The sequence below is a fragment of the Coenobita brevimanus genome, chromosome 53 (genome assembly GCF_032717465.1).
Source record: "Coenobita brevimanus isolate Jiangsu-jjx chromosome 53, ASM3271746v2, whole genome shotgun sequence".
Lineage (NCBI taxonomy): Eukaryota > Metazoa > Arthropoda > Malacostraca > Decapoda > Coenobitidae > Coenobita > Coenobita brevimanus.
In genome coordinates, this window is record NC_137006.1 from 35,796,799 (window position 1) to 35,807,007 (window position 10,209).

Consider the following 10,209-nt stretch of genomic DNA (forward strand, 5'->3'; position numbering starts at 1 on the left):
CTGCGTTCATTCGAGCTCTTTACATTCTGTTATACACAGCCAAATCTGTTGAGGTCCATTCAAATATCTTCAGGACGAGTTAAGTAAATATAGGTTCAATCATCCTTTCAGCCAAGTCCTGGGGACTTAAGGTCGTTGCAGTCATTCAGGTTAGAGTAATTATGTTTTAATATCATTCCATTTTCAGGCTAAAGGAGGAAAAATCATAGAATGCCTATGAAGACATGTACTCACACTCAGCCCCGTAGTACCATACAGGTTTTCCAGAATCCGACAGTAAGAGGTACTCAAAGAGTGGAACATTCCCGCCGTGCAACTGATTTTAAGGCCTGTCCACACAAGGGAGAGATAGGTGCTGAACTGGTAGAGAGGTGGCCTGCAGTCCTAATGGACCCGGGTTTGATTCTCGGCTTGGACAGGGAGCATTACAAAGCTTTGAACTTAAAATGCAGACTTCACTGATGCACTAGAAAACCCAATGACACATCGTAAAAAATAGCCCTGCTAATACTAATACACCATTCCTGTATGAGACAGCCCTAGCTGTGTTAGCGCCAATGTGGTGACATGTGGAGGGGTATAGTATGTATTGTAGGAGGACTGCTGGGCCTTGGGAGTAGAGTATTAAGTCTGCCCAGAGTCGGGCATAAAAAGAATGGTGGGCACCGTTAACTTTGGGGTATGTTAATAAAAAAGTGGAGGAAAATAATCATGTAGACCAAATAAACAGTTATCATCCTCGATTCTTATATACTGTTAGTAGTGTGATTGGTCACAGTGCTTCGAAACTGATGAGCACGCTGCAACAAATGCTCATTGTTCACATGCAAGGACCCTGAGTCAAAACATCTGTCCCTTCTCTGCGCCCTTGGCTTTTGACTCATTGCTCTCAAAATCAAATTACTTTATCGTTACCAAGATCGTTAACCCACCCACCAAGTTTGGTTCAGTACGGATCAGGTCTGCTTAAGTTGACCTTGCCATATGACCTTGGCCATTGCCCTATTGTTTTGAAAGAACCATATTTGCATGTTCGGCCAACCTTAAAACCTTCCATAGAGTTTCATATAATCGATTAAAACTCATATTGCCTGAGTTACAGGTCAGAACTTTAACATCACCCTGTGTGCTTGGCCTCCAACCAATTGTTTTCAAAACTGAATCACTTTACCATTTCCAGTCCCCTTCCAAATGACTAAAACTTTTTTAAACGGTTCAGTCCTTGAACCATTACCAGCAAATCAATCACCTGTTCCTCAGGCATTCCTCAGTTAGTACGCCAATTCGGTACAATTCAACCCAGCAGTGTTTCCGTAACCTTACTATCAAGCACAGACAGGAAGGACAGAAAAACAACACCAGACACATAACACATTTCAGTAAAAACAGATACATGAATATGAAGTCTAATATTTCCTTAGCAGATGATTAACAAGAAAGAAAAATTGTTTCCAGTGTATAAATAATCTGCGCCAAATCGATTACCATACTATTGCTAATGGCTGACTTTATCACACATAACTCTCAAACAAATCATAGTAAATTCACTCCAGTCATGTTACTAACCTTTCCACTACCCAACCCTCTGCCCCTCACAATCTCCCGCACCACAATGCCATCGATTGGCATTGTGCTTATTCATTCCGTTCGACTGGTGTCTGAATCTTGGCTTTTATAAAGATGTTGACAAGACAACACCACTGTTTTTATGGAGTCGAGTAAAAACCCTATAATGTTCTGCCCTACTTACCACTGAGGAATGGTAGCATGTAGCCTACTAACATGTAATGGCATAAGACCTGTGATAGGAACACTCCTGCATGCTTAATCCATCTATCGTTTGAGTTTGTAATATGTTCCTTATGGTATATCCAATCGTGTTACGATATTTATCATATTCATTGGGTGTCATGGCCAACAAACAGGCAGGAATTTGGGGATCGCTGGGTCCTGAAGCCGTGACCCGGACACTGAAAGCGTGGTGCCCGGACTCTCATCTTGAGCATAAAGACGGCCGAACGCAGCAAAAGTGTGGCAACGTAACTGTCTACCCCAGTAGCCATTTCAATCCTATCGCCTGGCAGAAACACACCATCTACACCAAATCTGGCACTAATAGCAGGGCCTACAAGGTAAGTGATCCGTCAAACATACACTGTATAATACAAATGGAACCTGATTTACATCTTTCAATAATATCTGAAGCCGACTTGAATTACACTGTAATGACCACTGTTGAGGATGAGTAACTTGACTAAGAAATCAATAACACTCTTTCTTTTGCACTTTCAATACTCTTCACAAGTCACAAGTCAGTTTCAGATATTTTATACCGATCTTTGCTAAGTGTCATAAATCTTTAATAAGGTCGTCTGGAGTTAATCAATAACAAGTAAATAGTTTGTACTTAGCAGCTAAAGAGTTAGACTAGACGGGCTTCATTATATTTTTCTGTGTTGGATTTTCCTCAGCAAGTCATTGTTCATTCTTTATGTGAAGAAAATTCTGGTGGGAGACATCATCATCATCATCAACTTGAGTCAGTTCACTGCAGGACAAAGGCCTTTCCCATCCTTTTCCACTCTTACCTATTGGTTGTCAGTCTATTCCATTTAACCTTGGCGAATATCCGAATCGCATCTCACCATCTCGTTCTCTGTCTACCTCTTCCTTTCACTCCATCTCTGGATTGTCATTCAGTAACCCAGGTTGTCCATCTCTTATCTGTTGTACGAAGAGCGTGATCTATTCACATGCATTAATGCATTTTGGTTGTAGTGATTATATCTTACACTTTCGTCTGTTCTTTTAGCCATGGAGCCGTCTTTGTATGTCTCAAAGTGAGCCCTAACTTAAATCTTTCCATATTACTCTGAGCACTACAAAGTTTGGGATCATGGACTTTGTTAGACTCCACGTTTCCGATCCGTAAGTTAGAACAGAAAGGACACAGTGATTATAAAACCGCATCTTTCGGCAGCATGGTATTTGTTTATCCTTCATGACGTTACTTAGTTTGCCAAAAGCCCTCCTTCTCATTCCTCTTCTTTGTTTGATTTCGTTGTCATGGACAGGGTATGCAGGAAGTGACTACTCTATAATACAAGTAATCTTCACCACTTTATAGTTCATCTCCTATTTTTACAGGACGTGAGTAAATGTGTCTGTTAATCATTATCTTCGCCTTTTTCATATTCACTTTCAATCCTACATGAATACTGTCCCTATTCAGGTCTCTTGTTATTTCTTGTAATCCCCCCCCCCCTCCCGCGATTCATCGAAAAGGACTCTGTCGTCTCCAAATCTAAGACTGTTCAGTTGCTCACCATTTGTGTAAAATCTTTGTCATCCCGATCTAAATGTCTGACAACGTCCTTGGAGCACGCAATGAATCATTCATTCATTCATTCATTGCCAGACGCCATGTATCCCAGAAGCGGGGTGGCCAAGGCTTAGAGTTAATTGTTTTACAGGGAGGGGCACTAATCCTCCACCAACCCCACTTAATACGTAGGGAGTATGTATGGTTTCGATAGATGTAAACCACCCAGCATTGTACATGGTTACATGGCTTAGAGAAAGGACGAGCAGGAGAATCCTGTTGTCACCGGTGGTTGAGTAATAAAGTCCACCTATCCCTCTTCCATGAACTCTGAGTTATCTGATTCTGCACTTCTTCTCCTCCTCCTTCTCCTGCTGCTGCTGTTGCTTTGTGGCTTTCTGGTGGTATCAGTACTACTATGGCACTGCTCCTTCCGAAGTACTTCTCGGTAAGGTGGGCAGCTGCTGCTGCTGCTTCTCTTTTGGGCCTCACTGCTGCTATTGCTGCTGCCGCCTGTGTGAAGAAGGCATCTGCAGCACCAGCACTGGCACAGGCAGCATATCAACTGCTTTTCTCACCTGACACTTACCGACACACCACCACCACATCTACTGGCAGCAACAGCAGCAACCAGCTTCCATAAGCTCGTTCGTGTTGTCAGGGCTTCCCCCGCCCCCAGTACGTACAACAATCATCGAGGAGGTAGTACCCACCATGCCCGATCCTCATCATCGGGCACGCATGACTCCTCACATCAGCCAGACTTCAAGTTTCACCCACACTACTTGGGACCCTCAAGGAGCTCAGGTCTCTGCATGCGGGCTACTCCAGGCCGTCACGACAACGGCGAACATCTGGCGGCTCCGTCGGGCCCTCGTTGAGTCCTCCTCCTGCAGTTCCTCTAGAGAAAGGAGAAGAACAAGAAGCCTCCTCCTCTCCAGGCTGCAGTTGGCAATGAGGGCCACTTCAAAAGGCTTGTTGGCGACAGCCAATGAGCAGTGCAGGACAAGGAGAAACGAGTTCTCCTCCTCCTCCTCCTTCTTCTTTGTCTTCTCTCCCCCCATGACGAGGGGCGAGTGGGGAGGAGTCGGTGCTCGGCAGTCTGCTCACTGACTTGGCCAACCCGACAACCAGACCCTTGCAAATGCCAAGTACTGGTAGGTGTCGATTCTCTGTGGACCGACAGAAGCAAGGTGTGAGGGATGCATCAGGCAGCCGTCTGACATGCACAACAACAACAACAACAACAACAACAGCAGCCTGCTGCTACTGCAGCAGCATTGTTACCACCCTTTCCACTTCTCTTGCCTCTAGTCTTCCCTTACACCACCCCCAGCCCCTGGCAGCGCCACGCACGCCGTTCCTCAGGGACCGGCACGGTTCGATTCAGACCCGAGCGGACCCGAGGCTCTCCCCACCGCCAGCAGCAGCCCCTGCCTGCCGCCGACTATGGTGGTCATTGGCAGGCTGGCGGCTGCTGCTGCGTTTGTGGTGAGGAGGCACAGGGAAGGGGGGGGAGGGCGGATTGTAGTGGGTCCCGGAGGCCCTTGGTTGTCTTTCTTATCACCCATCACTCAAGTCAAAGGGACGAGCACAGAAGGGAGAGAGCACGGCAAAGGTCGGCCGGGTATATTCTATAACCCAAAACAGACTACCTTTGCAGCCAACTTCTCCACCTGCCTCTACCTGGCCACTTTTCGTTCCACTACCGTTCTCGGGGTCAGTGGAGCGCGCACGTCCAGTCATTCGTCTCTTGCTCCTGTGCTGCCAAACGAGAGCCATGGGCTCCTCGGACGACGAGGGTGTACACATGTACCCAGCAAACTCTTCTTGCTCCTCCTCGGAGCCGAGTTCCCACCCAGTTACACAAGGGGTGACTGACACACTGACGGACTGACTGACCATCTGACTGGCTGGCTGAGCTATCGGGGCCAATCAATCCCATTACCGTCGACCAGACTGGCCTGAGGCCAACCGACGACAACAGCAACAGCAGCAGCAGCACAGGGTCAGCAGGACAATGATCCACTCACTACAGCATCCAAGAAACCCGTCTCCACGGACCCACCCACCCACCCACCACAGGACCACCCTCGTCAAGGTTGTTACTCCTTGACTCCACAGAGCAGACCTCAGTATTGGTGGTGGTAGTGGTAGCAGGCCGCAGAGCACCCTTCATCCCTTCTGTCGGAGACCCCATGATGAGCCCTCCGACGGCACAGAAGAGTGGAAAAAATGAACCATGTCGGGCTGTGCGTCACTTGGGACAATGGAGGTGAGAGCAAGAGCAGGAGGAGGAGGAGGAGGAGGAGAGGGGGAAGAAGACAGGTCGAACTGTATCCTCTGTCCCTCCTTCCTGCCTGTCTGCCTGCCTCACCTTGGTTCCTTTCCAAGTCGCACCTTAACTCCACTCTGGTGGTGCACCGACTGTTTTAGTAACAATGTCAAGCACCGCGTCTCCTCTACCCCTGGGTAGGAGAAGAGTGGACGGTGTGAAAATGAAACGGTAGTCCCGGTGCTACACCCCAGCCTCTCCAGAACACTGTTCGGCCCCCTGAGAGCTTCTTTAATCACCTTACAGATCTCCCAGTGTTCAGTCCCTTGCTTGATGGGGAGGGTGGAGCCGACCATCTTCATGCATGCCTGCACAGACACACAACGATGACGATGACGACGCCCTCCCCAGTGACAGGTTATATCAATGGGTTGGTTTTGAAGGAACGCAGCAGAGCCCAAGGGGCGGCGCTGCGAATCCCTAAGGCTGAGAGGAATGTCTTGTCGGCTCCTTGGGGCTCTGCCCGAAAGACAATCAATTGTTGACGTAGCCCCAAGTTCCCCCTCTCGCGGCTAGTTAGCCCATTGCCGGTTCTCACCAGCGTGTTGTTAGAGGCCTTGTATGACCCTCGTCCAGGAGTGGCGGCTACCCTACGGAGCAAGCCACCGCAATGTGCATTCGACTTGTCGATGTATCTGAAAATGCGTATCACATACCGACTCGCAGTTCGCTGCGGTCTTCATCGACCCACGAGCCAAGTGATCCCCCGTTAAGAGTTGTGTCACAGTTTGGGAGAAGAAGCGATCTCGGACTTGCCAGGTCCATGTCGCACAATTCTTAGGTTTTCAGACAGAGCCAGTGAGGTGTCACTCACGGCTGACCTTGGTAGAAGTAGTTTCGTGCTGCCTGTGGGATGCACCCAACCAGGCTTTTCCTCTCTCGTCACTAGGAATAGGGACCGACACCACCAGACGTATCAACCAACGCCACCTTTCTCCGGCTTTTGCTGCCTCTGCTGGCTACTCGCCCAACCAACGGTGGGAGACGTAGAGAGAGAGAGTGCGCCGGCAGAGGGTGGCACATGATACTACTGTCATAGGTGGTGGGCCTCTGCCTCCATAGTAACAAGTACAGCAGCCCACATCATCAGCTGACGTTCGAGACAGGCTTGCACTTCCTTCTCTTTCCCCTTGGCAGAGTGCTTTATTGTCACCCATCCTCTCTCTCCCTCCCCCTCTCATCCCATCTTACCTCTGCAGCAGCAGCAGGGGGGATGGGAATCCTCAGGAGGAGGACAAGGAGAGCAGCAGCAGCAGCAGCAGCTGGAGGAGGATAATACAGATACATATGTATATGTACAGACGTCGGAATAAGTTCGTTTCCTTTTCTGTGGACTAAGGCGTTTGTAACACTGCTCGATGGAGTGATATCCCCTCCTCCTCCCTTCCTCATAGTCCCACACTCCCACCCAACCCCCCCCACTTTTCTCTCCGACCCCATAACCCCACCCGGTACCCTCCATGCTCTCGCTCACAGCCAGCTAGGGGTTTCTGTACTTCAAGTACCTCTCTAATTACGTGTAGTCCGAACAACTAATAAAGAAATAACACACTATATACATAAACCAAGTTAGGAAAAATTTACTGCACTGAGAGAGAGAGAGAGAGAGAGAGAGAGAGAGAGAGAGAGAGAGAGAGAGAGAGAGTTAAAAGACAGGGGGCGACAGGCGGAGAGGGAGAGTGAGTGGAATAATGAGGAATGAGAGTGCAGTTACGGAGAAAATAAAAAGGGGAGAGGCAAGGAGAGAACCAGAGTTAAGAAACAGAGAGTGAGAAGAAGAGACAGTGAGAGGTGAAATGAGATACAAGCAGTGTGTAAGGGAAAGAGAAAAGGGCGATGTGAATCGGAAGGCTGGGAGACAGGCAGCAGAGACAAAAGGGAATGGAGCAAACATAGAAATAGGGATAACAAAAGGAGAAAGTGGGAAAGCGAGCTACGGAACGGAACACTGAGAACGATATGAGAAAAATTAGAAAAGGAGACAAGGTAACGGGGAGGAGGAAGAAAGTGTGTTATTATGGCAAGGACGCAGGGAAAGAACTAAGCAGGATAAGATGAAAACATTGAGGCTGAGTAGAACGAATGACATTCAAGTGAAAAGGGAGGGAGAGAAATAGAGAAATTAGAGAAATTTGCGGAGAGAAAGTAGAGATTACGGGTGGGAAGAAATCAGGTTAATTATTAGGGCAAGAAAGGGGAGGGGGATGTTAAGAAGGGAAGACAAGGGGAGGGAGAGGGAGGGAGGAAGGGAGGGAAAGACAGTGGGAAGAGCGGAATGAAAGAAGAGATTTCGGGTGACAGGGAGAGACGGAGAGAGGGGAGAGAAAAAAGAGCATGCACTTATTAATGGGGAAACAATAAAGTGCAGGAAATGGGTTTAGTACAAGTAAAGAAATACGGAGAGAGTAATGCAGAAAAAAAGGTAACACATGTGACAAATGAAAAAAGTAAGACAAAGTTGTGACACAGGGAGGGAGAAAGAAGAGTGAGGTAAGGAGGGAGTGACAGAGGGGGAGACAGACGAAGGAAAGGAGAGAGGGAGGAAGGTAGGGACTGACCAGAGAGCTATAAAGAAAGATGAAGGAGGGAAAAGGAAACTGGGGGTGAGAGAGAATCCAGAGAGAGAGATGAGGGGGGGAGGGGGAGGAGAAGTACACAACCAGGCACAGACAGATAGGTCGACAAATATTCAGAAAGTGTGTGTGTGTGTGTGTGTGTGTGTGTGTGTGTGTGTGTGTGTGTGTGTGTGTGTGTGTGTGTGCTTCCGTCCCTGTGTCACTTCTATAACATTGCTCCATTTTTTCACCTGTGTGTTTTACTCTTCTCTGCTTCAGTTTCTCTTCTCACTTTTCTTATGAGTATTTCTCCTGATTGTTCTTACCATTCCAAGTCTCTCTCTCTCTCTGGGAATAAAGAGATTGTTCTCACAGTCTATATCTCCTTAATACGGCCACTTCCTAAGTTGCTGTGGAATTTTGGTCGCTTGAAAAAGACATACGTCAATTTAAAAAGAGTTCAGGAGACTAAGGTATCAGGTTCGCCTGAGGGTTGTGGGACTTTTTTAGTAGAAACTCGTGGACTACGAGGTCAGCTCATTACAGTGTTTAAAATCTGAATGGGTTTCACAATCATTACATACAAAGCTGCTCACTCTTAACACGGACTCGGCACACAACCATGATTGGAAGCTGTAAATGAGAAAATTTACCAGCAGAATTACGTGAAAACTTTTTCACGGGCAAGATCTGCTCCAAATGGAACTGACTCAACATGGACGTTGTTTACAATAGAGAAGTTTAAGGGATTCATCGGCAGGATCTTACACTAGAACAAATGTGAACTGGATATGCATTCCCAGGCAAACAAGAAGTATCTCCACGGTATTGGCTGCATAGTCATTAAGATCCTAACTTTTCCTTGCAACTCCTCTCTCTCACTCTGTGTGTGTGTGTGTGTGTGTGTGTGTGTGTGTGTGTTTGTGTGTGTGTGTGTGTGTGTGTGTGTGTGTGTGTGTGTGTGTGTGTGTGTGTGTGTGTATGTGTGTGTTCTTACCTAATTGTGTGTGTGTGTGTGTGTGTGTGTGTGTGTGTGTAAAAGAGGTGTCTACTACCGCAACATTTAATCACAACAGATTTATTCTCCCTCTGTGTGTGTGTGTGTGTGTGTGTGTGTGTGTGTGTGTAAAAGAGGTGTCTACTACTGCAACATTTAATAACAGCAGATTTATTCTCTCTCTCTCTCTCTCTCTCTCTCTCTCTCTCTCTCACACACACACACACACACACACACACACACACACACACACACACACACACACACACACACAGTGTGGTAAACCTTTTCCTAACTTGGTTTATGATATATACTGTACTATTTCTTTATTAGTTGTTTGGACTACACATAATAGGGTGCTTCTGAAAAGCCTAGTATTCCGGTAGATGTCACTACCATTGGGACAAACACAGTCCCCGCATTGTTTAAAAAGCATATATTTCTTTGTTAAATATCTACACTTGTGTGAAACCGTGAATCATAGTAATGTCATATACTGTAATATAAATAATACAAACAGAACACGTATATATATAGTAGCGTGAATTGTTTATATTTGTCATAAACGGAAATTAAAATATTATTGATGGAAAATGATGGTCCTACATTATTTAATATCTGCTACATTTAGTGCAAGTTAGGTTCTTAATACATAGTTTGTGCAGCTTGTAAATTATTTTTAGTAGGTATCTTGACTCATTCAGTCTCTATGTGGGCAGAAATTTAATGCTGAGTAAATACTGGGACACAACATTTTGCTCACTCCCTTCACGCATGCGCACAAGGCAGTCCAGTGTTTAAGTTTCTTCACGAGAGATTTGTTTTCAAAACAAACGCACTAGGGCTAATACTAACAATAATACAATTTAGACTAGGCTACTTGTGGTCTGGTTAGGTTAGATAAAGTAAGGTACTGTAATTGCTTTGGAGGGTCTGAGGGGGCAACACCACGGCCATCTCAAACCGTGGCAGTACGGGTCTTGTGGTGTGCATGGATGAA

The 10,209-nt window shown here is 46.7% G+C and overlaps 1 non-coding gene across 1 annotated transcript; it reads right to left on the reverse strand.

Moving 5' to 3' along the window:
- Positions 1–6,219: 6,219 nt before the first annotated feature.
- Positions 6,220–6,375, reverse strand: LOC145400872 (5.8S ribosomal RNA). Its single transcript, XR_013897498.1, has one exon. It is a non-coding gene; the product is annotated as a 5.8S ribosomal RNA (ribosomal RNA).
- Positions 6,376–10,209: the final 3,834 nt, after the last annotated feature.